This window comes from Leptonychotes weddellii, chromosome 15 (assembly GCF_054177405.1).
Source record: "Leptonychotes weddellii isolate Sample4059 chromosome 15, ASM5417740v2, whole genome shotgun sequence".
Classification (NCBI taxonomy): domain Eukaryota; kingdom Metazoa; phylum Chordata; class Mammalia; order Carnivora; family Phocidae; genus Leptonychotes; species Leptonychotes weddellii.
This window is the reverse complement of record NC_138383.1, coordinates 9452746-9479399: the sequence shown is the minus strand read 5'-3', so window position 1 is coordinate 9479399 and position 26654 is coordinate 9452746. Positions and strand designations below refer to the sequence as shown.

General features: G+C 39.8%; 1 protein-coding gene across 2 annotated transcripts in view; it reads left to right on the top strand.

Annotated features, from left to right (window-relative positions):
• The window catches only part of KCNJ16 (potassium inwardly rectifying channel subfamily J member 16), a 59360-nt gene that overhangs the window by 10487 nt on the left and 22219 nt on the right, over positions 1-26654 (top strand). Inside the window, exon 1 of one of the 2 annotated variants that reach the window (XM_031026717.2) lies at positions 25532-25738. The exons of the other annotated variant lie outside the window; for it this stretch is intronic. The gene's annotated coding sequence lies outside the window, so the exon portion shown is untranslated. Of the gene's footprint in view, positions 1-25531; positions 25739-26654 lie in introns of those variants that run through there. 2 annotated transcript variants of the gene reach the window in all.

The following is a 26654-nucleotide window of genomic DNA, read 5'->3' as shown; positions in this document are numbered from 1 at the left end:
AGACAGGGGGCTACAAAGCAAAACTAATTTTCTTGGGCAGTAAACAGTATTAGAAGGCTTTCTAGAAGGCTTTCTCCCAATGCCTCTCCCCTGGGGAGGATGTGATCTTCTCTCAGTTTTTAGCAAATAATGACCCAGCAGGTCGTCCATCAGTCTTAGCATCTTCAAAGAGTCCCTCTGTTGGAAACCGTGGGAATAAGGGATCTAAATAAACAGTCCTTCTGAGATGCATTTTGTCTCAGTCCATTCAGACTTTTGTATCAAAAATACTACAGATTGGGTGGCTTAAACAACAAACATTTAGTTCTCACAATCCTGGAGGCTGGAAGTTCAAGATACCAGTATATGTAGTGTTTGGTGAGACCCATTTTCTGGTTCACGGAGGGCCATTTTCTCAGTGGGAGGACACAAACATTTAGTCCATAGCATCTATTAGCGTTGAAATAAACTCAGATAGGTTGTTTTTGGTTAAGGTTGCTAGGCCCAAGAGCTCAGCTTCAGTGGGAGAAAAATGGCTTTGTCTACACCCTGAAATGCATTGCATTGAAGGATTCCTATGTGGAGACCGTTGCTTCCTGGTTTCTCAGCTGGCCAGCCTCAGAGGACTTGGGGGAGAGATATCATCATCCTTTAAGCCGTATGTGCCCTGAATTTTGTGGTTATTAAAATGTAAGGAGTGGGTGACTTTATTTTTTTATAGCTGCTTTTGCCTGAAAAGATGGGATCAACTATTTTCCTCCAGGGTTTTCTACTCTGAAACCAAGAATTCAGATGCAAAATTTATATTGCGTTTTAAAGAGGCTTTTCACTATTAAATACAACTTTTTCTAGTTACCTTGGCTCCACATTCACTTTCTCTCAAAAATAGACCTGAAACTGTCCACAGATACAAAGGAAATTGGGGAAAAGTCAATCTGAGTAAGAAACAGCCCCAAAGTAGATTTACTTGACAATTCCAAATAAAGGTGATCTTCACCTTAAATATGGTCCAGAAATATCACCTCAATTCTTAGTTTTATTTTACTTACATGAGTATAGTTTAAAAGACTTCAAATGGTTATGTATCTTCAGATTATATTCCACAAGATTTGTTCTTTTAACTTAAAAACAAACATTCAGCTATTTCTTTTTTTTTTTTTAAAGAAAAAAGTATGTTCGAGGGAACATAACCAAAAGCATCTTTTATTATGGTGAATTTTAATTTTTCATTATATTCCATTTTAAATTAGAACCATGTTCCCATGCAATCAATAATCTTTTATTCAATCTGGATACAAAGATAACAAAAACTTGGTCCCTGCCCTCAGTCTGGCAGAAAAAAAGACAGGTCTGTACATAATTAAGGGCAATTCAATGGCCTAGGACCATGATAAAATAAGATAGGATTAGCACACCAACCCATTGAACTTTTTTCAGGAAAGCAATAGGGAGATAGCCTTCTTTAGGGTATGTGGGTGTTGTTCAGGATGGGCTTTTAGAATTCAGGAAGTTTAAACACTGAGATATTGTGTGTGTGTGTTTTTTTTTTTTTTTTAAGATTTATGTATTTATTTGAGAGAGAGAGAGAGCATGCATATGTGTGAGGGGAAGGGGAAGGATCAGAGGGAGAGAATCCTCAAGCAGAGCCCAGCCTGGGGCTCTAGCCCACTGAGATCACAACCTGAGACAAAACCAAGAGTCAGATGCTCAACCGACTGAGCAACCCAGGTGCCCCTGAGATATTGTTTTTACTATGAACTGTTTTACAAGATTTTTCATTGCCTTACATTTGCCATCTTCTTTCCCTTCGTTTGGTAACTGTATTAGTCAGGGTTCTCCAGAGAACCAGAGCTAATAGGATATATAGAAAAGGAGAGACAGAAAATGATTTATTCTAAAGAATCGGTCATGTGATTGTCAGAGAAGGCCAGTCTGAAATCTGTAGGTTAAGTGGCAGGTTGGAAATTAAAGTAAGAGTAGATATTGTAGTATTTTTTTTTTAAAGATTTATTTATTTTTAGAGAGAGAGAGAGAACCCAAACGGGGAGAGGGGCAGAAGGAGAGGGAGAGAGAGAATCCTCAAGCAGAACTCCTTGTTGAGTGCAGAGCCCAATGCGGGACTGGATCCCAGGACCCTGAGATTACGACCCGAGCTGAAATCAAGAGTCAGACGCTTAACCGACCACCCAGGTGCCCTGAAATTGTAGTTTTGAGTCCAAAATTTGTGAGTTAGACCAGCAGGCAGGAAACTAGGCAGAGTTTCATATGTTGCAATCTTGAGGTAGAATTGCTTCTCCTTCGGGAAACTTCAATTTTGCTCTTAATACTTTCAACTGCTTGGATGTGGGCCACACGCATTTTGGAGGATCATCTGCTTTGCTGAAAGTGGACACATTGTAAGTGTTAATCACATCTAACAAATATCTTCACAAAAACATCCAGAATGATGATTGGCCAAACAACTGGACATCATAGCTTAGCCACATTGTACATAAAATTAACCATCACAGTGACATAGAACATTTTCAACCCTGATCGTATTTTGTCATACAGACATTCTAAGTTTGAAGCGTCAGTTTCTATAAAAGAACTTAAGAACCATACTTTATTAGTTATTACATTTTTAATTCCACAAAATAGATATGCCTAAAAATGTGATCATTTGGGTAGAGCAGTAGTCATTAATTTAATACAGCATTTTCAGTGCTATAGCTTTTTACCATGCAATTTGGCCAAAGAGAAAGTAATTTCTCTTAATTAAGACAAAGAATGGGTTACTTTAAAAGGCATCCGTGGTCCATCCTTCTAATGGCATTGTCTCCTCTTCCATTAACTTCACATTCTACACCATATTTTTCAGCTATTATATATTCTCTCCTATATTTGCATGCAGTTGATTTTTCATGAGTAGGAGTCCTGCTTCCAAATGACTTATGTTCATGGTAGTAACGATGTGCCAGGAACTATGAGAAGCCACAAGATAAACATGGTGTACATTTCAGAAGCATTAATTTAACTCCAGAATTTTGATTGAGAATAAGAGGAATTAATTTAACTGATAAGCAGTTTAAAGAATTATTTTTGTAGTTTAGGTGTTTTGAGATACATATCCAGAATTCAAAATGAGCATAGATGTTAAAGAAAAATCCTAAGACCAGAATACTTTGAGCTTCAGTCCAATCCTTTGTGTTATATTCTCAGATCCCCCTAGGATTTGCGGAAGGGATAAGGGTAACATACTCATTTCTCTTGTTGGTTTTTTTTTTTTCAGGTTTTTCATTTAATGGAAAATTTTGAGAAGTACTATTAAAGGATAATTTTTGTGAGACCAAATTCTTGGGTTAGGTTACTACTTGATTAGTTAGTTGGCTCTGCCCCAGAAAAATATCTACTCACCCACAAACTTGGCCAGTCTTTTCACGACTATGTACTCTTCACATCTCATGTGAGAATTTTCCAAACAATGGGTAATTCAGGACATTCTGTCTCTACTTTGGGAAAATAATCCAACGTAACCTCACAAAACAAGGCACCTAGCATAATGGCTGGACCACAAAAATTGTTCAGTAGATCTCTGATTCAGGTCTCCCCTAGACAGAAGCCCACACATCGAGTCTGCTGTGCAAGGGCAAAATAGCTCTCGCCAACTAGCACTTACCTGAAAGAAACACTGAGCCATCTTTGATGAGCTATTAGGTTATTAACTGACTTTCTAGTGTTCTGGTAATGTACTATTGAGTTCTATTTATAGATGGCACAGTAAAATCCTTCCCCGGACTTGCACCTAAAATTGAGAAGGTGCCAGAACATTAAAGACTATGAGCCATACACCAGGATCGTCACAGCAAGAAGCCTGTTCCTGTTGTGTGTTTAGCCTGCCTTTTATTTGGGTCAGAATTGAGCCAACTTGTGGGTGGTTAGATAACACTCAAGGAGAAAGTGATGTGACTAATTTGAGCAAAGTTACACATATTTAAATTTAGGCTTTGTGGGAATAGAAAGTGGTTCCATTTCCTTATGACTAAAGTTTTATTTAGCTGTGCTCGATAACAATATTGTGCTGATGATAAGATTGCACCATTTGCATCAGGAGTTGAAAGGCTAAAGAAACATTTGGAGAAATAAAACTAAGGAGAGCAAAATCACAAACAAGCAGACCTAAACAAAACCCAACAGAAGCAAAATGTACTGTGCTTTACACTCACAGGAGTTAAGCATGATGGAAACCAGGACAATGTTTCCATGCATTATATAGCTATAGGCAGATTATTTTGTGTGTGTTTTCCCTGCATGATTGCATCAAATCATTCCTGTTCTTTGCTAGTGTAAACAGTGGACACCACTTCTCATTCGGCATGGAATTTGGTTATGATCTGCTGTAGCAGCTTGTGAAACAGAAGCATAGGAGTACAGACTGAGTAGAACTAGGAGGAAGTCCAGCATTGTGTCCTGTATGCAAGAGTTATTCAGAGTCACCATGCTTCTTTTTGTGTGGAAAGTAAGGGACTATACTAATGATATACAAGCAAATACCATGGTAATTGCTATATCATTAGTATAGGATTGTGGACATGGCTATTGTAGGCATCGAAATCATAGCATTTGGTAACCCCATTGCCATTCAATGGACAGAACATTGTCATCTTCTACACTTTGGTTTCTTGAACAAATGGCACCTCCATTACTCTAAATCAGTGTGCAATGCTCATTGCACTGGGCACTAGGTATATAAAGATAAATCTATCAGTTGGTTGCCCCTGGGAAAGTCAAAACCTAGCAAAGGAAGACACAGGCAGAAAAACCAGCTGTGCCTGGGGACTTGAGGGAAGCTGAAAGAAAGAAGAAATGTCTGCCTGATTTATGAAGAACCTGACATGTTTGGAAGAACGTGAGGAGTTCTGAGGGGTTGGCACATAGAGTTTTCAGTGTGACGGTGAAGGTAGAATGGAAATAAATGGAATAGAAAACGTGGCTTTGACCTAAGCAGTAGCTGGCATGGGAAGGATATTTATGGTGCCCACCCTTCTCCCCCAAATCACTGAGGACTATAGTCATTAAGACTGAACAAGTTCCCCGTTACTTGGGACTGGCTCTGGGAAAGGGGGAGGATTTAATAGGAGATGTGGAGAATGGAGAAGAGAGAGGGTAAACTAATTAGTGATGCTTTCCTACTTTAGAGAGGACACTGGTTTCGTTGCAAGGTAGGTTTTTTCAATAAAGAGCACTCTCTCTAATCTGAAGAGCTTGATAATTGCTTATCAGCGTTCTACTTTCTTCTGAAGTTGTCCATTTCCTTTGCCTTATTGTCCTAAACTGCATAGATGTTAACTTGGTGCCCACTCTGTTCATGGAGTAGGTGGACAGAATCTCTTTTTATATCTTAATGGTGGGTTTAAGGTGGAATTAGGAATTTACCCTACATACCAAGGGATGGGTAGATAGAAAGAGGCATCATGGTGCAGCGGTGCATTGGGCTCAACATCAGAAGTCTTCAATCTCACCATCTTTACACATTTGTTATTATTTGACAGTAGCTAGTTCTCTATCATCAGTTTCCTCATCTATAAAATAAATATGAATTCTCCTAGTGGTTGTGCTTCTGTAATCAAACCTTGATAATTGAGCCTATTAAATATGTGTGTGTGTGTACATGCTTGTGTGTGTGTGTGTGAGTGTGTGTGTGTGTGTATTTATCTGATGCTGGAGCCTGAAGCCACAAGGCAGGCAGTTGGAAAGACAGATGCATGTGAAGTGAAGGAAAGCAACAGATGAGAACCAGTGAAAATGATCTGGAAGCCATCAGGATGAAATGGAGCTCATATCCATCTCTCACAATGCTTGAGCCTCCAATTAGATAATGAGGGTGGCCAGCAGGAGAAGCTTGTACCTGCCATCATGTAATCAGGAGCCAAAGAAGCTGAAGGAAGAGAGTTACAGAAACTGTGGGGTGACCTGCTGTTCAGTGCCAATCACACGAGGCAGCAGATCAGTGACAACCTCTGTGAATGACCACAGAGCCTCATGCCCTATGCCAACCTTCTGACGTGAAAGGAATATGGCTTGCATCTTACAAATCTCATGCAAAATGTCTCCCAGTGGGTCCAGGCTAAGCTGAACTATGAAGGGAATGGAATTCTGGAACATGTGGTCCCAGTTTAGCTAAATTAATACAATCCAAATCTACTACCCTTGACACCTGCCATTCAGAATATAGAACAAATGATTGAGACATAGTTCCTACCCCCAAATAGCTATCCTTGTGGTGGAAGAGAGTCTTAATTCACTCTGGTATATGTTGTAATAGAACTGCTTTGTCTCTTTTACAAGCAAAAAGTGAGATTAATGCACATGAATGAGCTTTGGAAGTGTTAAAGGTTTAATGGCTTTTCAGAGTCTCACTTTGGCTGTGTGATGTTAGATTACCTCTATGCTTAAAAGTGAACACTGGGAATGAATTCATTCTGGATATCTTAGTAAGTTTAGATCCCCTAGGCTTTGTCTTATTTCACTTAAGTAGTGTGGTGGTGCTGAATGGATAGCAACCAAATTTCTACACTAACCCAAATCCTTTCATTCATGAGATTATACCTGTTCCTTTAAGTCACCATCCATTTCCCCACAGAGACAACGTTTGTCCTGATTTAGCATAACTTATCCCTCTTTTAAGCTGAGAAAATGGGACACATTAAACCGATAGCTAAGTTCCTTGACTGTTCATTTTTAAAAAACCATTGAAGATTAGAAATGGCCTCAAAATGTTGTGCCAAATCTGTCCTGTGAAAACTCCTTTTTAATCAGCACCATCTTGCGTAGATTGTCTCTGCTATCACTTTATTAGATTGTGTTTGACTCACCCTTTCAACTTAGCCTTCTGTCTCATTTTTCTCTTCCTTCGATGCTGCCTTGTTAGGCAGATTTTGAGTCTTTCAGAGACTTCACATTTTCTCTGTATCTCAAGGATAGTGTCACAATGATGAGGTGGCCTCATTGTTTCCACAACCCAAACGTTCTGTTACTGAAGTCATGAATAGAAGATATTTTTGCTCAATCTTCTATGAATGATATGAGACTACATGGAGAAAGTTCTGAGATGTTTCCCCTACCAATAACAAAGGAATGTGTGTCGCTTGACTGCAGAAATAATATTTTCAATTTACTGATTGATTTTTGTTTTAAAAAAGACATGCTGTGCCCCATGGTAAGTGCTTCACGGATCTTAATCCTTCCATCCCTATGATGAACTTCATTTTTACAGATGAGGAAGCAGGGACGAAGGGGCCATGCAGTGTTTCGAAGATCACACAGCTTGTAAATGGCACAGCTGATTTTGGACCAGGCAGTCTTTGTCCCTGGTATCTGTTTTTAACTACTAATCTGTGCCCTCTAAAGAACCTCAGTTTTCCATAAATTCATAGCTGCATGATGATTAAGAATGCTAAATGATATTAACACATAATTTGGATTATACACCCAGCATTCAAGAAACCTTTGTACACAACACAAAGGGAAAGCATGAGAAATGCTCAGGCACTGAAATGATAAAATAGAATCAAACCCTACCAATGGGACCCAGCTCTCTACTCTGTAATTATTGATTTCTTTGAAGTATTCTCGTTTGCATGCAGGCATTAAAGTGTTCTTTCTCTGTGGCATTTAAAAAATAAAAACAAGCCAATCAGAAACAGAAAAGAAGATATCTGCACTCTAGTTAAGGGGCAGAACCCCAGCCACACCAATACAGGGCTTTGTCATTTTCATCAAAAGTGAATAAACACAAACAGAACTTTAACATCATAAATCAATAAGAATTTTGATTTGAGCAATATTTCAATGATGGGGGAAAATGCAGTCATTCTTTATGGTCCTAATGACATATGAAAGTCTGTTGGCTTTAATACCACATATTGAACTAAGATCAAATAAGCCATTTGTTTGAGGGAAAAGACGGAGATAAAAGTAGAGCCCAGTGGGTCTTGAGAAATTTCTTGGTTTAGAGCAAAAAGTCTCTCCTGCATTAATCTAATGTAAAATAGCCCTTTTTCTTTGTGCTAGTAAATATTAATTTTGCTAGAAATTACTGTTCTTGATATGCAAATATTTACAATGAGAATTTTCATGGAGTAGGAAGAAGCAATCTTAGTTTTTACTCCTATATTAATACCAGTGAAGATTAACAGTGATGAAGTCATTTATTGAAAAGCAAATCCTGTGTTTCATTGGTTTGGCCATGTAATACAAATGAAGTCAAATGTATATTTTCAAGAAAGAGCACCAGAGGGGCGCCTGGGTGGCTCAGTCGTTAAGCGTCTGCCTTCGGCTCAGGTCATGATCCCAGGGTCCTGGGATCGAGCCCCACATCGGGCTCCCTGCTCTGCGGGAAGCCTGCTTCTCCCTTTCCCACCCCCCCACCCCCGCCACTTGTGTTCCCTCTCTTGCTGTCTCTCTCTCTCTCTGTCAAAATAAATAAATAAAATATTTAAAAAAAAAAGAAGAAAGAGCACCAGACAAAAGCCAACCATCAACACAATAAAATTGTATTTTTTTAAATAAAATATTTTCAGTATTCTATGAAAGAAAGAAAACTGTACTTCCTAAGAAAGCTGCTAACATAAACTTTTACTATTCAAAAGTAATTACATCAGATAATAAGAATCAAGTAACATAAATAAGCATAATAATCAAATAATTAAATAATTGCATGATGTATTAATAATTTTTCAGTATTCATCATAAGACCATCTCTTAAGGAAATATGATGTTTACTTTTTAAGTTAAAAAAAATATTAGAAAAAATTTGGCAGTTGCTACCCTTAAAACTGTTAGTGTATTCATCCTAAAGATCACTGAACTCCTGAAGGTTCTAATAAATTTCTTTGTTGTGTTTGGCATTTCCTTTTACGTAGTCTCAGCTTTTAAACTAAAGACCAGATCATTCACTGGCATGTTTTTGTTTTTCTTGTTTGGTTCACCTTTATTCTTTTTTTTTTTTTCCTTTTTGATTCCTAATGAATATAACAAAACAACACTTCATTCCTAATGAACATACAAAACAACACTTCAAAGCTTAGAAAATGCTTTGACAGCAATGATCACATTTTGTCTTCAGAACACCTTTGCAAGAGTAATGTAAATACTAGAGAATTCTTCGTATAGTGATGGAAATAGTAAGGATCAGGCAAATTAAGGGATGGGCTGGTACAGGGCCAGCAGGGGAACTCAGCCACTGGGGTTTGCCTCCAGATCATTTCTCTTTCATGTACTCCTGCTTTCTTGCCTCTTCCATCTCTGCACTGGAGAAACCTTAGGAGGATAACAGGTATCTTCTCAGTGTGGTGTCAGCTTGCATTTCAATATCAGACAGACCTGGGTTTTAATCTAAACTCTGCCACGTGTGACTTGTAGTCGTTCTCAAAGTGTGGTCCAGGACTAGCAGCATCAGAATTGCCTGGGAACTTGTGCAAAATGCAAATTCTCAGGCTCCACCTCAGACCTACTGAATAAGCGGCTCTGGGGCTAGAGTCCAGCATCTGTCTTCCTCACGATCCCTCCAAGTGATTCTGATCGACGCGAAGGTTTGAAAACCAGTGGTCTAGACCAAAGCATGTCACCACTGCAGAAGTTCTGTTTTGTCTTCCAGTTGGGTCAATGGCAGCTCTTACAAATGTGACATGGCACGTGGTATACAGACACTTGAGAAATGTTGACATTCCCAGGGAACTGAATTTTATTGCAAGAGTTAATTCCAACTCATTCAATAAATGTGAGAACAGAAGTGAAGTGGTCACCCTTCTTGAATGCAGCATTTTCTCTAAACCTAGAAGAGACAACTATTTCTAACTTGTGGGTAAACTGGATGGTACTGTGGCTATGTCTGAAGTAGTTAGTAGCTGCCATTGAAAATAAATCCAAGGAAGCCAAGTGATTTTGGTTAAAAATCAGGGAGAGGCAGGGCTTGTCTTTGTCACTACCATTTTATTTGTTGTTTGTTTATGTGATTCTGGCAATTGCGTCACGATAGCTTTGTCCAAAGGCCAGATGTCATCCCATGGCTTGAATTACTTAAAATTTGTATATCGGGAGGCACCTGGGTGGCTTAGTCGATTCAGCGTCCAATTCTTGATTTCGGCTCAGGTCATGATCTCAGGGTTGTGAGAAGTGCCCTGAGCTCAACACTCGGTGGGGAGTCTACTTGAGATTCTCTCTCTCCCTCTGCCCCTCCCACAATTCAGCTCATGTTCCCTTGCTCTGTAAAAAAAAGAAAAATTATATATATATGTATATATATACACATACATATGTATACACATACACACACACACACATATATATATATGGCTCAATAATTTAAAAGCCCTCAGTTCAAAAAAAAAATCCATAAATTCAATTTTGAAACTCAATGAAAAAGTTTTTCAGCCTGTGTTCACCCAAATATATGAAAGTTGTCCTTAGGTAGCCATATGGAGTATGTAGATATGGACAGGCAAATTAAATTAATTTCTCTTGGATTCCCCTGTTTGTCCTCTTCCCGGACTTACAAAAGCAGAGAACACTCGTTAAAAACCTCCCGTGGGCAGGTGCTATGTTGTATGCTTGGAGATTATGGGGGAGCTAGGTAGGAGGTGTTCTTGAAATTGCGGTATTCAAGCCACATCAACTGGCCACCCAAGTTCTTGGTTTTAGATGGAATTAAGAGCCTCACATAATTTGTACATGGGTCTTAACTACCAGGAAGGGGGCAGCAGTAACTTGCTTTGAGTTTAAGTTCCTGAAGTTTGAAGAGAAACAACCACCCAAAGCCATGTTTTTTTGTTGCTTATTTTTCTCCATAGTTCCTAAAGGTGGGAATTCCTAACTTGGGGGGGGAGGCAGTGAGAAAAACAAACAAAAAAACCCCCAAAAACCTAAAAAGCCCTTCTGTTCCTAAAGCGTGAAACTACAGGGTTTCCGTCACTGTGGTAGCCTATAATCAGAGGGCACGCTAATAAAGAAGCTTACCTTCCTGGGAAGAAGGGGAAATATTTAGCTATAAACTAGACTTACAAGGGCAGGTAACATTATTTCAGAAGGTTTCCCTATCTCTGTTTACCAACGCTGCGTGTCGATAAAAAGATTAAAAGCTAGTTACTCCAGTATTTACAGAGAACACAGGGCTCTGACTAACTCTGCTCAGAATCTCTAGTTACATCGCCCTGAGATGCTCCGCCAGCATTTCATGTCCTCACAGTAACTGCTCCCGTCGTTGGGTCCAGTGTTTGTGGCAAGGACATCTCGAAGGGGGAACCGGTGGTGGCCACTTCCGTTCGGCCTCAGCTATCACCTTGCCCTGCAAAAAAAAAAAAAGCTACTCAGTCATTTGCTCAGCATTTATATTTTTAGGCTCTGCCTTGGATTTAATCACTTACTTCTCTCCCTGCCAAAGTATTTGTGCTGGTAAAACGGCCACGCAAGCCAGGCAGAACCTGCTGTTTCTGCTCCTGTCTGAAGGGTCAGCCATGGGAAGGTTGATCATGGTGATTTTATAGTTGAATGGTGTCATTGTTCTGGGTTTTTTGTGTTTCCCTTTAAAGAAAATTCTGAGACTTGAGAGCTCTAAGATAAGGGGGAAAGTCTACCTGAAAACACTGTGTGCCTTCTCACCAAGCTTTTGCTGGTAGAGAACAGATCATCTTTGTTACACTTTGGCTGGATGAAAATGCACACATTATATGGGCAATTGAGGTTAATGAAAACACTTGGACGTCATTTTCCCAGGTCCTTTCCTTTTCTGGGCTGAATTGTGGACCTGATTTAGGTACGTAGTCCTACTTACAGATTGAATTGAATTCATTGGGAGACTTTGGCATATTCATAATGCTAAAGACATTTAAAAGTCCATAGCTGTTGTTTTGAATTATCAAATTCTATAATCTCTCTCCAATAAGCTGTGACTCATCTACTTAGGTGACCAAGAATGTGTATTGTATAATTTTGCAAAGTTGGTCAAACACAATACCTGAGAAATGGAAGGGTCATTCATTACTAATTGCCTTGATTGCCAGAAATGTACCAAAACCTTGTTCAGAAATATATATATATGTATTATATACATATTATATATATATATTTCTTTTTAGATAGAGAGAGCGTGCATGAGCAGGTGGGGGGGAGGGGCAGAGGGAGAGGGAGAGAGAATCTCAAGCAGACTCCCCACTGAGTGCAGAGCCTGACACGGGGCTCTACCCCACGACCCTGAAATCATGACCTGCGCTGAAATCAAGAGTCGGACACTTAACCAACTGAGCCACCCAGATGCCCCCAGAAATGTTCTTTAAGAGATATATGGCTACTAAAAAAAGAAAAAAAAAAAAAGGAATTCAAAGTCCTTAGTCAAGCAGGTAAAAGCTTTGCCATTTGGGGCCCGACGACATAATGTTTTGGTGTTCTCAGCTACCACTTCTCTTTTATGAATCCAGGTTTCTCACTTTACAAAAATGCTGTGTTCTTTGCTCCTATCTGGAGAACGTTAAGTCTTCTCCCTTTTGACTCTTATTTATTCCAGCATGTCTCTCAAAGTTTTAGCCAAATCCACCTTTTGCATGACACCTTACAGAATGAATTCGAATTAAACCAACAAGGAGCCTGCCTCCTTTGACTGTTTCCTCTTCTACTCACTTGACCTTCATCCATGACCCTTTTCCATTCATCTGACTATTAACCAAAGCAAAACTGAAATAAGAATACAATTCAAGTAGTCATTTTCTGTTTCTTATATCTTGTCTTCTAAATAGCTTACAAACTTCTTGTGGACTGGCATTATGTCTTAGAAATCACAAATTTGAGGGCGCCTGGGTGGCTCAGTTGGTTAAGCGACTGCCTTCGGCTGAGGTCATGATCCTGGAGTCCGGGGATCGAGTCCCGCATCGGGCTCCCTGCTCGGCAGGGAGTCTGCTTCTCCCTCTGACCCTCCTCCCCCTCATGCTCTCTGTCTCTCATTCTCTCTGTCTCAAATAAATAAATAAAATCTTTGAAAAAAAAAAAAAGAAATCACAAATTTGCAAACAACCTGTTACCTGCCTTGAATATAGGAAGCAGGGGAAGACCTAACAAATAGCAATCATTTATTTGAGGCAAAGAATAAAAATGTTAGGCTTAGAAATGTTATAGAATAGTATTTGCTTCTTGATAGGATACACTGTAAACAAGTTATGTTAAGTTAGTTATTTTTGGGGGGGCCCTCCTTCCCTGTAGTACCTCACTCTATCTCCCCAACACACAAGTGTGTGCACACGCACACACACACACACACACACACACCTCTTTCTGATGTTTTAATGTTATCTGTTCTTTCAGTTGCTGGCCTAGTTTTTTGTTATTACTCCAGGTAGGTTTTCACTTTCTTGCTATTGCCCACATAGGGCTTTCTTTATAAGACACATAGGGATCTCTTTGCTTGATTTTAACCTATACTCTCAAATCATCCTGAACTATAGCATGAAGAGACACTTCTCTCTTATTTTACTCTCTCATGTAATACTTACATTTAATTTGAGACTTTTGGGTGCACAGATCTGTATAATGAATAACGTTAACATGTCAAATACTCTGGTGGCCTGGGTGAAAGTTTAATCTGAGGCAGGTGGGAAGGATGGTCACTTGTACTGCTTAAGCAGAACCTGATTCAGAGGCCAGGAAAACAGGTGTTCTACAATACCAAAAAATCTAAAATTTGGTCTGCATCATAAATAACAGAATGCTAAAGTGTCTATTTAAAAGCACACTTAGGTGAAGCAGAGCAGGCTACTCATATTTTGGATTTAGTTTTTATTGTTTTATGAGTCTCAGTTTTCATATAGAATCAAAATTACTTAATGTCTTCCAAAAATGTGCTTGCTCCCTTTAGCCTGTATATTCAAAATTATGGAATAAACTATTTAAGCAGCCTCACCACCCCCCTCCCCTCCAGGAAATAGACAGTCAGCGATCTGTAGATATCAGGTAAAGTTGAAGAGCAACTTTTTAAGATTTCCATCTCCTCTTGGGAATGTGGTATGTCACAACCAGAGAGTAAGCTCAATATCTAAACAAACTCAGAACCTGACTTCCATGGGGCAGCTGGTTTTATAGTTGGAAATAATTGAACTACTTACTAGTCCATCGATGCAAAGGTAGTAGAAGATCCCTCAGAGACAAAGGAACAGATGGGAGAAAATTCTAGAAGGTGTAAAATAACCTTTCAAATGCAAGTATGGGTGTTGTATTAGTTTCCTCAGGCTGCTGTAACTGGGTGGTTTAAAACAAAAATTTATTCTCTCACAGTTTGGGAAGCCTAAAGTCTGAAATCAAGGTTACCCTCCTGCCACAGCCTCTAGGGGAGGATCCTTCTTTGCCTCTTCATCTTCTGGTAGCCTGAGGCTCCTTGCTTGTGGCAAAACCACTCCAACCTCCACCTCTGTCTTCACATGTTATTCTTCTCTCTGGGTGGACGTTCCTTCTTCTTAGGACACCAGTCATATCGGACAAGGGCCTACACTTGGCATTTGGGGCCCGTGACTGATTACATCTGCAAACACCCTATTTCCAAATAAGGTCACAGTCACAGGTACCAGAGGTGACGATTCCAAAACGTCTTTTTGGGAGGACACAGTCCAACCCATAACAGACAATGATGGCAGAAAAACGAGAGACTCCACACTTTCCTCAGAAACACACTGAGAACACACCGAAATGACGGATAACCTTCCTTTCCTTTTCTTGCCATTCTTTCTGTTATTGTGTCTTTTGTTTACGTCGGCCATTATAAAATGGTTAGATAATATTAGATGGAAGCATTTATTTTTCTACTTATTGTTTTGAATCTTTCACCTTTTGAAGAGGCACAGCCCGACTGTTCTTTTGTAATTTGTGACAACTATCAGAATTTGATTTTTTTTTTTCGTCGTCAGTAAGCAGGCAGTCGTAATGCTGATAATGAACAAAATGGAAGAAGGTATTTCACAGAGAGGAAAGGAAAAGCCAAATAAAAAGGGGAAATAAAAGGAACAGTCAACTGTGGATTGAGGAAAGGTGAAAGACATGAAGTATTCTCAGAAATAGCCAGTAACCATGGAGAAAATAGTGATTAGGGTGTTGACGCAAAAACTCATGACTCAGATTTTCTTCCATCGCTTCTCTTGCACCCCAGACGGCCGTGCGTTCTGAAGCTTCCTCTATATTTTCCAGATTTCCTAGCCTAAAGAGAAACAACAATAGTAACATTTGCATTTACTTCAGGCTTTGGAAAATCAAAGTGAAAATAAAAGTAACCTTCAAGTAGAGTCTGCATGGAATAGCTCAGCTCTTTTGGCTAAGCCTGTCTTTTGGTCCTTATTTTCAGGGTAGCAATTTGCAATATTTTCAAACAGTGGAGGGTGGGGGGGTGATAATATCAAATAAATCGTTCTGTGATAGAAAGCATCAGCAAGCTGAAAATCCTGTTGATTGGTGAGTGTTGGCATTTGTGACTTTGAGAGAGGTGCCAACAATTAGAAGAAGTGTGTACTGTATACACAGACACCATCTAGATTAAAAGAATGGGCTGGCAAAATATTCAAATCACCACATCCATCCAGTGCACTTTATTAGCCAATGATGTAAGAAGCCACAGAAATAGAGCCAGAAGAAAAGGTGGGGAAAATGGTAAAATACGTCTACCTTCCTTTTTGTGGCCAAAACAAATTTGGTTTGGTAGATTTAACAAGGCTGAAATTTATTATACACTCCCCCCTCGACCACCAAGGTTTAAAATAATTTTGGACTGTTAAAATAGAGTCACACTTTAAAGTAAACACAAAGTGGGTAAAATGCCATGTGTCTGAGAACATATGTTATGCATCCAACATGCTAGAGTTTACCAGTCCTGAGAGATGATAGGAGCTATTGTTCTCAAGATCTTATACTGCAAGGTCATGCAATTTCTCCACAGAAAAACCATTATCATTGGGTATTTGTTACAATTTTTTTCATTGAGATTGGGGAGATTCAATTATAATTAAATCAGTCCAGCTTTAATATTTAGCTAGTAGATAATTAGATTTCTAAGAAAGCCAAGCTGTCCTAAAAAAAAAAAAAAAAAGAGTGATTAAATGCATTTTTTTGAGTCCTATAATGGAGGAGTATGAATACTTTATTTTGGGAGTTTTAATCACAAATGATCCAATTTACAAGTATTGATATGGAGGCTATAGTTTCAAGAAGGATATTTTTGTTAAAGTAGCTGTCCCACATTTCATTTACCACCATATTGTGGTGCTTGTTTTGGGAGGCTGGATATACAAATGGATAATGGCCAAGACCATGATGACAGTAAAACCTTGACCCATAGCCTTTATAACAAATAGCCAAGTGACAAAAGACAATTTTTGGAGCAGTGAGCCCCAAATGGTCTAGACTTTGTCACTGACTTCCAACATCCCACTCTTCCCCCTGCTTCTAACTTAGAACCAAACCAGAGAAAACAAAATATCCTTCCCAAACCAATCACAGAGACTGTCCTGCTTCTAGTTAACCTGATTCTACCTTCCCACGTCAGTAGCCTCTGATCGTATCTTTAGCTTTCCCGTTTTCACTATAAAGCTTCCCTGATCTTTTGCCTTTCTTTGAGTCTCTGCCAAACACAAGTAATCAATCATGGCTGACTCCCTTGCTATAGCAGACTGTGAATGGTACCCCCTGCTTGATTCTAATTTGGGTAGTCTTTGTTTATTTCTATAATATTTATTATAATCTCTATATAGAAACCTCTAAATGGCAAGATGAGCTATCCCCAATTCAGAAAATCATTTAGGACCACTGGATATTAAGTGTAGTGCCAATAATCCAAAAGTCAGAAAAATTATTAGAATTGGTTCACATTTGGGTCAAGATTCCTTCAACCTAGCTCAGATCTGTGATGATTTGGCATTTGTATTTCTCAGTCTTACTTCTAAGTCATTACAGCAAGTCTCTCTGCTTGTGAGTCTCTTGCATGCAGTCTGGCTCGTGTGCTTGTTTTCTCTGTGGAACTAGTCTGGTGTAATGGACACTTCCTGTGGTTCAAATTGGCTCTCTGTCTTTAAGAAGGTCGATTTTGCCTTGATTAGCTGAAAAGCATGTGGCTTTTAATATGACAGGATTTCATTTCTAATCCTGCCAATAAATTTCATTCCTCATGTGACTTGGAGGAGAGTCTTTTAACATACTTAAGTCTCAGTTGGCTTATTTAAGCATTGCTAATGATTTTAGCACCTACCATATGGGTTGCTTAAGAATTAAAACAGAATTTCCGTAAAACAGTTACCAAAATCCCAATATGTAATATGTATTTAATAAGTGATAGCCATTATTATTGTATCAAAATAGATGTTCATATTTCCAATGAACAATCTTCTTTCTATCTTATGTGACGACATAGAACATTTCTTTTTTTTTTAAGATTTATTGATTTATTTGAGAGAAAGAGTGTGAGTGAGAGGTGGGGGAGGGGCAGAGGGAGAGGGAGACAATCAGACTCCCCCCAGAGCAGGAAGCCTGATGTGGGGCTCGATCCCAGGACCCTGAGATCATGACCTAAGCTGAAATCAAGATTTGGATGCTTAATTGACTGAGCCACCCAGGGGCCCCAACACAGAATATTTCAAGCAAAGATTTGGAAATTGCTGGCAACTTGCTCAATTTTCCGATTGTCTTAGGTATCAGATAAGCACTGTTACAAGACAATATGTACATTACCTCATATGGAGAATGAAGGCATTTGTCTTCATAATTCCGCTGATGTACACCTTCCGCTGTATTAAAAACCAAACCTCTCGGAGCTGGACTGACTGGGCATGAGGCAATCAGGGATGTTTTCACTTTTGCCTTCTCAATGGCTTCTACTGGTTGAGCAGGTTACAGCTAGTAAGTTGGTTAAGATTTTTGGATATGAACTTTGCTTCTTAGAGTGTAGACAAAACCACGTTCAAAATCTGTTAACTCCGGAGGTGCCAGAAGGCACGCGGCACAGCTTGTAGAAGAAGGTAGCGTGTCCTCTCTTCTCTTCTACAGACTATTACAATCAAAGAAAGCTTCTGACATGGTGAAATATTCATTTTGCAGGCATGACATGGGCATGTTTAACTTCTGAATCAAACAAAGGAAAAATTCTTGGGCATTTTATGTGCATTTTTCTTAACATGATCACAGAATCAGAGTTAGCCATTTAATCCCAAACGAGACATGACCTCACTGGGGTTTGGTCCTTGACTAAATTTCAGAGTTCTTCACAGGGACAGCGTGGATTGCATTGCCTCTGTGCTCCTGTCTCCTCGCTGATGTTCCGGGGTTTGTTTGCGGTGGAGGTGTGGGAGGTCTCCAGCAAATGTTTTCAGAGCAAATGCTTATGGGGATTTTACTGTTTTTGTCACAGAAGCCACTTAGTAGTCAATCTGGAAACAAAGAATGGAATGAGTTACCCTGTTAAAATTCTTCAATCATGTAGCGTTTGTTATGTATGGTGGGTTTCATTAGAAATTAGAGGAACAGGGTGCCTGGGTGGCTCAGTTGGTTAAGCGACTGCCTTCGGCTCAGGTCATGATCCTGGAGTCCCGGGATCGAGTCCCACGTCGGGCTCCCTGCTCAGCAGGGAGTCTGCTTCTCCCTCTGACCCTCCCCCCTCTCATGCTCTCTCTCTCTCTCATTCTCGCTCTCTCAAATAAATAAATAAAATCTTTAAAAAAAAAAAAGAAATTAGAGGAACAGGTCATCAGAGGGAAGTGGGATGACCTATGGGGAGAATCAGGAACGCTTTTTCACAATACATGTATGCAGTAGGTTCTTGATCAGATGTCGCTAAGTAAGGGGCCCTTTGGTGCAGCCCCACATCACATATTTTTAACTTCCCTACAATGACTTTTTCAAATGTTTTCGATTCTCTTTAAATTTCTAATTCTGTCTCCTTGCCCCACTATTCCTTTATTTAACCAGGGAATGAAATCACAAACCTGTTGCCACCCAGCCTATAGGCTTGATCCCAGATGATGCATTCTTTCCTTGGACTCATCCCTGACTGTTCCCTATCCCTCCACTATGCAGCTCCTCCTTTCCTTCCCTCCCTCCCCTATGGATTTCTGATTGTTGTAGATTCAGACTCCCAAGGATCTCTCCGATCTGTTCCCTTTGCTTTATTCCTCTGGGTTATGCAATATCTTTCTTATTGCCTTCGCTATCAGATGGCTGGCCAATCCATTCCCACCACCACTGCCAGAATATCTTCTCTGAAACGCTAATCAGGGGCGCCTGGGTGGCTCAGTTGGTTAGGCGACTGCCTTCGGCTCAGGTCATGATCCTGGAGTCCTGGGATCGAGTCCCACATCGGGCTCCCTGCTCAGCAGGGAGTCTGCTTCTCCCTCTGACCCTCCTCCCTCTCATGCTCTCTGTCTCTCATTCTCTCTCTCTCGCAAATAAATAAAATCTTAAAAAAAAAAAAAAAAGAAAAGAAATGCTAATCAGATTGGCTTACTCCCTTGATCAAAACGCTTTAATTCTTCCTTAGAATAAGCAACGTTTTTTAACCTGACTTAACTGGTACTGCTCACCACCCCAGCTCCATCTTTCTCATACTTCTCGCCATCCTTGATCCCATGATTAAGCCAAATAAGCATTTTTATTTTTCCTGCTAATGCGTATTCAGTGCTAACATAGTTTGTCTCAACCAGTTGCATTCAGTATGAATAGAGTAAAGGTGTAAATTACACCATGGGGAAATGTGACTCACGAGTAACTACTGCAGAGTGGATTCACTAGAACAAAAACAAACATATCCATGGGTTTTAAGAAAGTAGGAGCCTATCCAAGACTGAAAAAGGCTAAACAAGAAAACAAATTTATTCATTGTGGAGGTGTTTTTTTGTTTTGTTGTTGTTTTTTAGAGATGGGGAAGTGGCAAAGGGAGAGAGAGAATGTTAAGGAGGCTCCAGGCCCAGCACAGAGCCCAGTGCCGAGCTCGAATCCCACGGCCCTGAGAGCATGACCTGAGAGTCAGACGCTTAACAGACTGAGCCACCCAGGCGCCCCTCATTGTGGAATTTTAAGTTGAATATTTATAGTTTCCTTAATGCACGATAAGGACTCGATACATGCTTACTGAATTATATGGAAACATTTAAAACTTTAAATCATGTTTTGCAGTATCCCTCTTAACAAGCCAGCAGTTTTTAATCCAGTTTCTTTTCCATTCCATTAAAAAACCACACATACACATCTTAGTGGTACATATAATTAAGCTTAGTAGTATATAATAATTGCTCAGTGGTGTGTATAATTTAATGAGAATGTACCTTAATATATCAATTTTGCAGTTGATTTTATTTCCAGGACTTTATTTCCAGTGGAGATACCAATTTTTCTTTTCTGACCCAAATATTAGAAGCTAGAGGGTTTCTCTGGGACATGGTATATGTCCCCATTCATAGACACTTTGATGTTGAGTTTTGATGGAATTAGACCTTTGAAGTTGAGTTTTGAGTGGAATCTGGACTGATTCTGGGCTGGTCAAACAACACCTCAGTAATTATGAATTAAAAATATATCACATGTTAAAAGAGACCTTCAGAGGAGAACAACCAGGACATTGAGCAGATACGAAAGCCTGCCTTATGATACAGTGCTCTGTGTGAGCAGCTCCTACCAGCCCAGGAGGGCCAGCAACCTCTTACCAACCTCACCTTCTGAGACATCACATTGGTCACTTGAAATCAGCCATGGTTAGAGCATTTACACTACAGAAATTGGTAAAGTCTGCCAGGCAGTCCTTTGTTTTCCTCAGAGAGCCCTATTAAAATTTGCCAGCACATCGTTGCTTATAAATAAGTTGACCAAATACCTCAGCAGTCCCGATTGACACCTGTTGTCTTAGTGACTCGTCGTTTTAGCATTTGTCCCTATCCTTTATGCTTTCAAAAGTGACAAATTAAATACACACTGTGCAGATCAGGAATAGTTGGAGGCTTTGGAGATATTTCACTGGAAGAAGTGAAGACTGAGTAAGAAAGAAGCAACTAGAAGATTCTTATCTGACATTGTCTGAAGAACTTGCTGTTGGAAGTGGTACAAGACTTGTTTTTCAGAGGCAGAGCATGAGGACAGGAAAGCCTTGTGAAAGCTAAGGGGAGAAATTTTTATCTGAGTTTAAGGAAGGACTTCCTCATTGGTAGCATTGACTCATCCTAAAACAGGAACAGAACACCTGAGGGCACAGTGGGGTCCTTGTCAATGACAATGCTCAGAGACAGAGGGCCAACTCTAGGGGATCTGGTAGAAAGACTCAAAAAATGATCTCTTGATGTATTAATGCCCTCTTGAGGATTCATATTTTGAGTCGAATCCTCTACTGACAGTACTTGACTCAGACATTTTGGCAATTCTCGGGGTGGGGGTGTCTTTCCTTGGTAACATGTGTGTTTTGTAATTGGTACAACAACCAGCTGGGAAAATAATTCCTCCAAATTCAGGAAAAAAAAAAAATGACCCCAAACAGAAACCTTATTAAACCTCATGTCCAGTTGGAAAATTAACTATCACTAATTTGAGAGGAAATACATGCTCACCAGCTCACGTGGATTTATTTCTGATTCCAAAACTCTACTAGGATACTCTACTTTAGCACAGTTTAGCCAAAGAGAAGAAAATAAGTCAATGAGTTTCAAATAATTTTAGTATCAGAAGTAGCGGGAGAGACTGTCATAAGTAGCGGGAGGGGAACACACTGGTGAGTAACAAGGACTTCAAGCACTTTCTCTGTACCCTATGGTAGCCAGGGTTAGAATAAGAGGAAGCCCTCAGGCCAGCAAAAATGGCACCTATGAAGGTTGTTGGGGTCTATCTGAAGGCATTCAACAGGAAACAACATAAAATTGTCCACTGGATATGGAAAACCAGGTTAAAATAAACAATTCTCTCCCTTACCTACTATATTGTCCTTACCATACTGTACCACGTAAAAGTCAGACTATTTTTTCCCTATCTCAGATGATGACTTTCCTGAATTAGTCAGTTAGATTATCACGTGGATTATCATAAGAATCGTTTGTAGGGGTTTTCTCCTAGACCAAAGCCTCTCATTTGCACACATCGAAGCTTACCTCAAATGATTCTGCCCATCCCTTCTGCTATGCGGGTTCCTCCAATGCTTTCCATATTTTGTTTGAATTCTTGACAACCAGAAACCTGTAGTCTCATCCACCAACCCACATGAATCTCTCTTCATAGTCTCCTAATGGGACTGTTACATAACAGCACAGAGATGGCAAATGTTATTGCCTGATATTTTTTAAGTGCCTCAAACGTATTCATTCATTTACACCTACTGAGAGCTACATGAGAGATACTTTTATTATCTGTTAGAGATGAGAGCACTGAGGCACAGAGTGCCTAATAAATAGCTAGAGACAGCTTCTAATCAACAGAGTGTTACAAATCTCAGCTCTTAATCAGTATGTTGCCTCTTATTGTGAAGATAAGAAATTGAGCCAATCTTAATATGATTCTCTGAAAACCAGTGTTAGCACTAATCCTTCCATGGAAATGTGTTTTATCCTTACCCATTCTCCTGAAGCCCACCTTTCTTCTTACAAACATATTCACAAGGTTTGTGATGTTAAAAGTCGATGTTAAAAACACTGCATTCTTTTATATACATTTTACATATGTACCTTCCCCTTAAGGAATTCACATTTATTATATTTTGTAAAAGAAATTACATTCCCATGTTTTTTGAGTCTGTTATTCTGCTATAGATTCCATTAACTAAGAGCAAATCTCATCTACTCAGTTCTTTGATTCTCAACTGGGAGGTGATTTTATCCCCCCCAAGGGACATCTGACAATGTCTAGACTGTCACAGCGGGGATTGGAGTCATATAGGCATCTAATGCGCAAAGTTTAGGGATGTTGCTAAACACCTTATAGACACGGAACATCCTCCCACAATAAAGAATTACCTGGCTCAAATGTCAAGGCTGAAAACCCAGGTCTAGGGTATTCTGCAGGGGCGCCTGGGTGGCTCAGTCGTTGGGCGTCTGCCTTCGGCTCAGGTCATGGTCCCAGGGTCCTGGGATAGAGCCCCGCATCGGGCTCCCTGCTCTGTGGGAAGCCTGCTTCTCCCTCTCCCACTCCCCCTGCTTGTGTTCCCTCTCTCGCTGTGTCTCTCTGTCAAATAAATAAATAAAATCTTAAAAAAAAAAAAAAAATCTTTAAAAAAAAAAAAACAACTTTAAAAAAAAATTCATATGAGTGAAATCATATGGGATTTCTCTTTCTGTGACTGACTTATTTCACTTAGCATTATACTCTCTAGCTCCATCCATGTCATTGCAAAAGGCAAGACTTCATTCTTTTTTATGGCTGAGTAATATTCCATAGTGTATGTATACCACATCTTAGAAGAATGCTTTAATTTTTTTAAGACTTTATTTATTTATTTGACACACACAGATAGAAAGCACAAGCAGGGGGAATGGCAGTCAGAGGGAGAGGGAGAAGCAGGCTTCCCGCTGAGCAGGGGGCCCAATGCAGGGCTCCATTCCAGGACTCTGGGATCATGACCCAAACCGAAGGCAGACACTTAACCAACTGAGCCACCCAGGTGCCCTGTATTAATTTTTTTAAGAAAGAAGTTTTAAGCATAAACTATATACCAAGTAATGTTCTAGGTGAACAAGTAGTCGAGGATGAAGCTATGATTAAGTTGTAGATCAATGTTAGGATTATTTTGATTAATGTTTACTGAAAGGTTATTAATGTGGGTTTTATATTTCCTATAGTTTATTTATATCATTTTACACAATTATAAAAACAGCTTTATTTAAGAAATTAAGTGAAGTATTTTACATAATGTAGGAAAACATTGGAGAGAAAAATATTGAAAGAACACAGGTGATTATTCACTTTTCACCCAGTTAGTTGAAACTGGTGGTTAATATTATATCATGCACAGAGCAGACCTAGTTGTTGATCTAATAATAGTATTGCATTCTCTCCCTATGATTTTGTAATGAAACCATGAGATCAAACAGGACACCCTCCTCAAATCTCCCCAAAATACTTACTTGTAATGGAAAGGACACACAGGACTAATTGTAGGACATTTACTTTATTTAAAAATTAATAAGTTGGCAACATCTTAGGCGACAAATTATAATATCTCCCATATTAAAATAAAAGAAAGCAAAAACTCTCTCCCTGAAAAATAAATCCTTGCTGTTCTGTATATCCCTTTCCATCCATCAAGCACTTTTCTACTCCATTTGACAGAGAGCTCCCTACAAATGGGATACGTACGATCTGCAATCCCTCCTACCCTGTTCCCACCTGTTCCTGGTCTCATCAACCATCTGACTCCAGGACACTATTTAGACATCTTTCATCAGTCACCAGTGACATCACACTGCCCCAACCAAAGATCAATTCTTAGTTCTCATCCTGACCCATCATTAATCTGTGACACAGATAATTCCCTTTTTCTTATTACACTTCCTTCACTTAATCCCACATCTCAAGGTTTTCTTTCTACTTCAAACAGTTCACCTTCTTGGTCCCCTTTGTAGGATCTTCCTCATCTTCCCAACCTCAGCTTGGGTTGCCCCAGAGCTTGATCACTGGAATCCCTTTCTTTTCTAACTATTTTCACTGACTCTCTGGTCTCACCCATGTCCATGATTTTATGAATGAATACATACTATATATGTACTGATAACTTCTACTTCTGGACCTCTCCCCTCAATTCCAGAATAATATATTGTCTACCTGACATTTTCATTTGGTTGTCAGAGAGGATATCCAGTTACCACAAGAATATCTCAACTTCAAAATCCCTTCTCTCCTACTTCCATCATCTCAATAAATGGCACCAGCATTCCCTCAATTTCTGATAAATGTCCACATTTTCATGACCAGTTTGTTCCAAATTATAAGACTTCTCAATAGGCGAAGATGGACATTGAGTAAGAAATGCATTCCCTCCCTCGTCCCAGACTTAGAAGAAGCAAGACAACAAGCCAGAAAACAAAACCGGTTTCTCAGAAAAAGATTTAAGCTTTGTCTTTGGAACCACTACTGAGGTTGTCAGTGGTCATCTAGGGGCACACATTTTCTTGGAACACGAATGAAATGACGTTGGGCAAGATGCTGTTTGCCTTAGGTATAGGATTACATAGACAGGGTGTGTGTTTGCACAGAAAAATCTTTACAGCAACAATAGAGCACCGACGCCTAAGAACACACTTGGAAGAAGTTGTACGAGTCCTGGAGGTGTTAGTAAGAGAAAATCCAGCCTTCTGGAACAGTAAAAAGTTTAGGGGCCATTTGTGGCCTTTTGGCGATTTGGGGAGATCCTAGTTGTTGAATAAGCTCACAAAGGTCTGATCACAAGACAAAGATGTCGATGGGCGGGGAGGAAGGATATTTCTTCTAGATGCTTGTTTTCTGTAAGCCACCATTGGCAAGACTGTCTACTACGTGTAGGCATGGGAACCAGTTAAAGAAAGTGTTGATTCACTAGAGTGAAGCTGAGAACGCACTGGCCTTTGTGTGTGATGAATGTGTCCGGAAAGGCAAAGAAGGACGAGATTCTCCTGTGGGGTTTCTCATCTCCATGGTGGAAGGTGCTGACAGCTTCAGAGAGAGCAGGAAGGCGCAAAGAAGAAAGGAGCCTGAGATGTGTAGTTGCGGTGCTCTGAGGAGATGAAAAGGACACGGGGTTTTAGCCTGAACTTCCTTATCTGTAACTAAGGTAAGACCATGTAGTGGGTTACGCAGTGATCCAAGCCTCAACTAATTGTTTGCCTGATCTTGATCTCCTTCTTGCTTGCGTGTACGCCTGCTAAGAGGCACCTTGAGGGTGCTTCCTTTGGCTCTTTAATGCGGTACCATCTATGGCTGGGAATAGTCTTTCTTTCTCTCATATAATCTCTGGGGAGTGCTGAACCGAACAGATTAAGAATGTGAGTGCCATTTATAGATCAGTTAAGGGAAGTAACATTCGGAGAGAGAGACTAAAAGCATGATGCCTTAGCCAGCTGAACATTACTTATTGACGTGGGGCAACATGGAAAAGGATGAGTCTTTTTTATCTCCTGTGGAAACAATCATTCGTAAGACCCTCTTTTTTGTAGGTCTCTGTCACTCTTCCAACTATTCCAAAGCGACAACAGAGTGGCATCGAGAATCTGAAAGGGTGTGTTAAAACACGCTGTCTTTGATTTGTAATTCATTGCGTCCTTACAACTAAAAATAGAGATGGAAATACTGGAAAGTCTTGCTAGAAAAAAAGCAGCTAGAAGTTAACTCCAGTAAATAATAAGCTTCTTGGGCAGTGAAGTCTGGTGAGGTAGAAAAGCACTGGGCTTTCTAACTTTTTTAAAGGCTTTCTTCGACTCCTTGTTGTCTTTCGATTTGCAATCTGAACTGTTGCTATGGAGCAAATAGCATCTGTTCCATTCCATGCCTTCAGCTTCCCACTTGGCCGGTGGAAGGAGCAGAGGCTGAGATAATGCAGCTCGTTTACCTGGAAATTCCAAGATTGCAGAGATGCATGGCCATGGCTTCAAACATAAATATGTCTTATGGATGAAACTCCTGAGGCTCTTTTTTTAAAAGCCCCTTCCTGTGCTCTTTCTTTTATTTTTATGAGCCTTGACATAATGCTG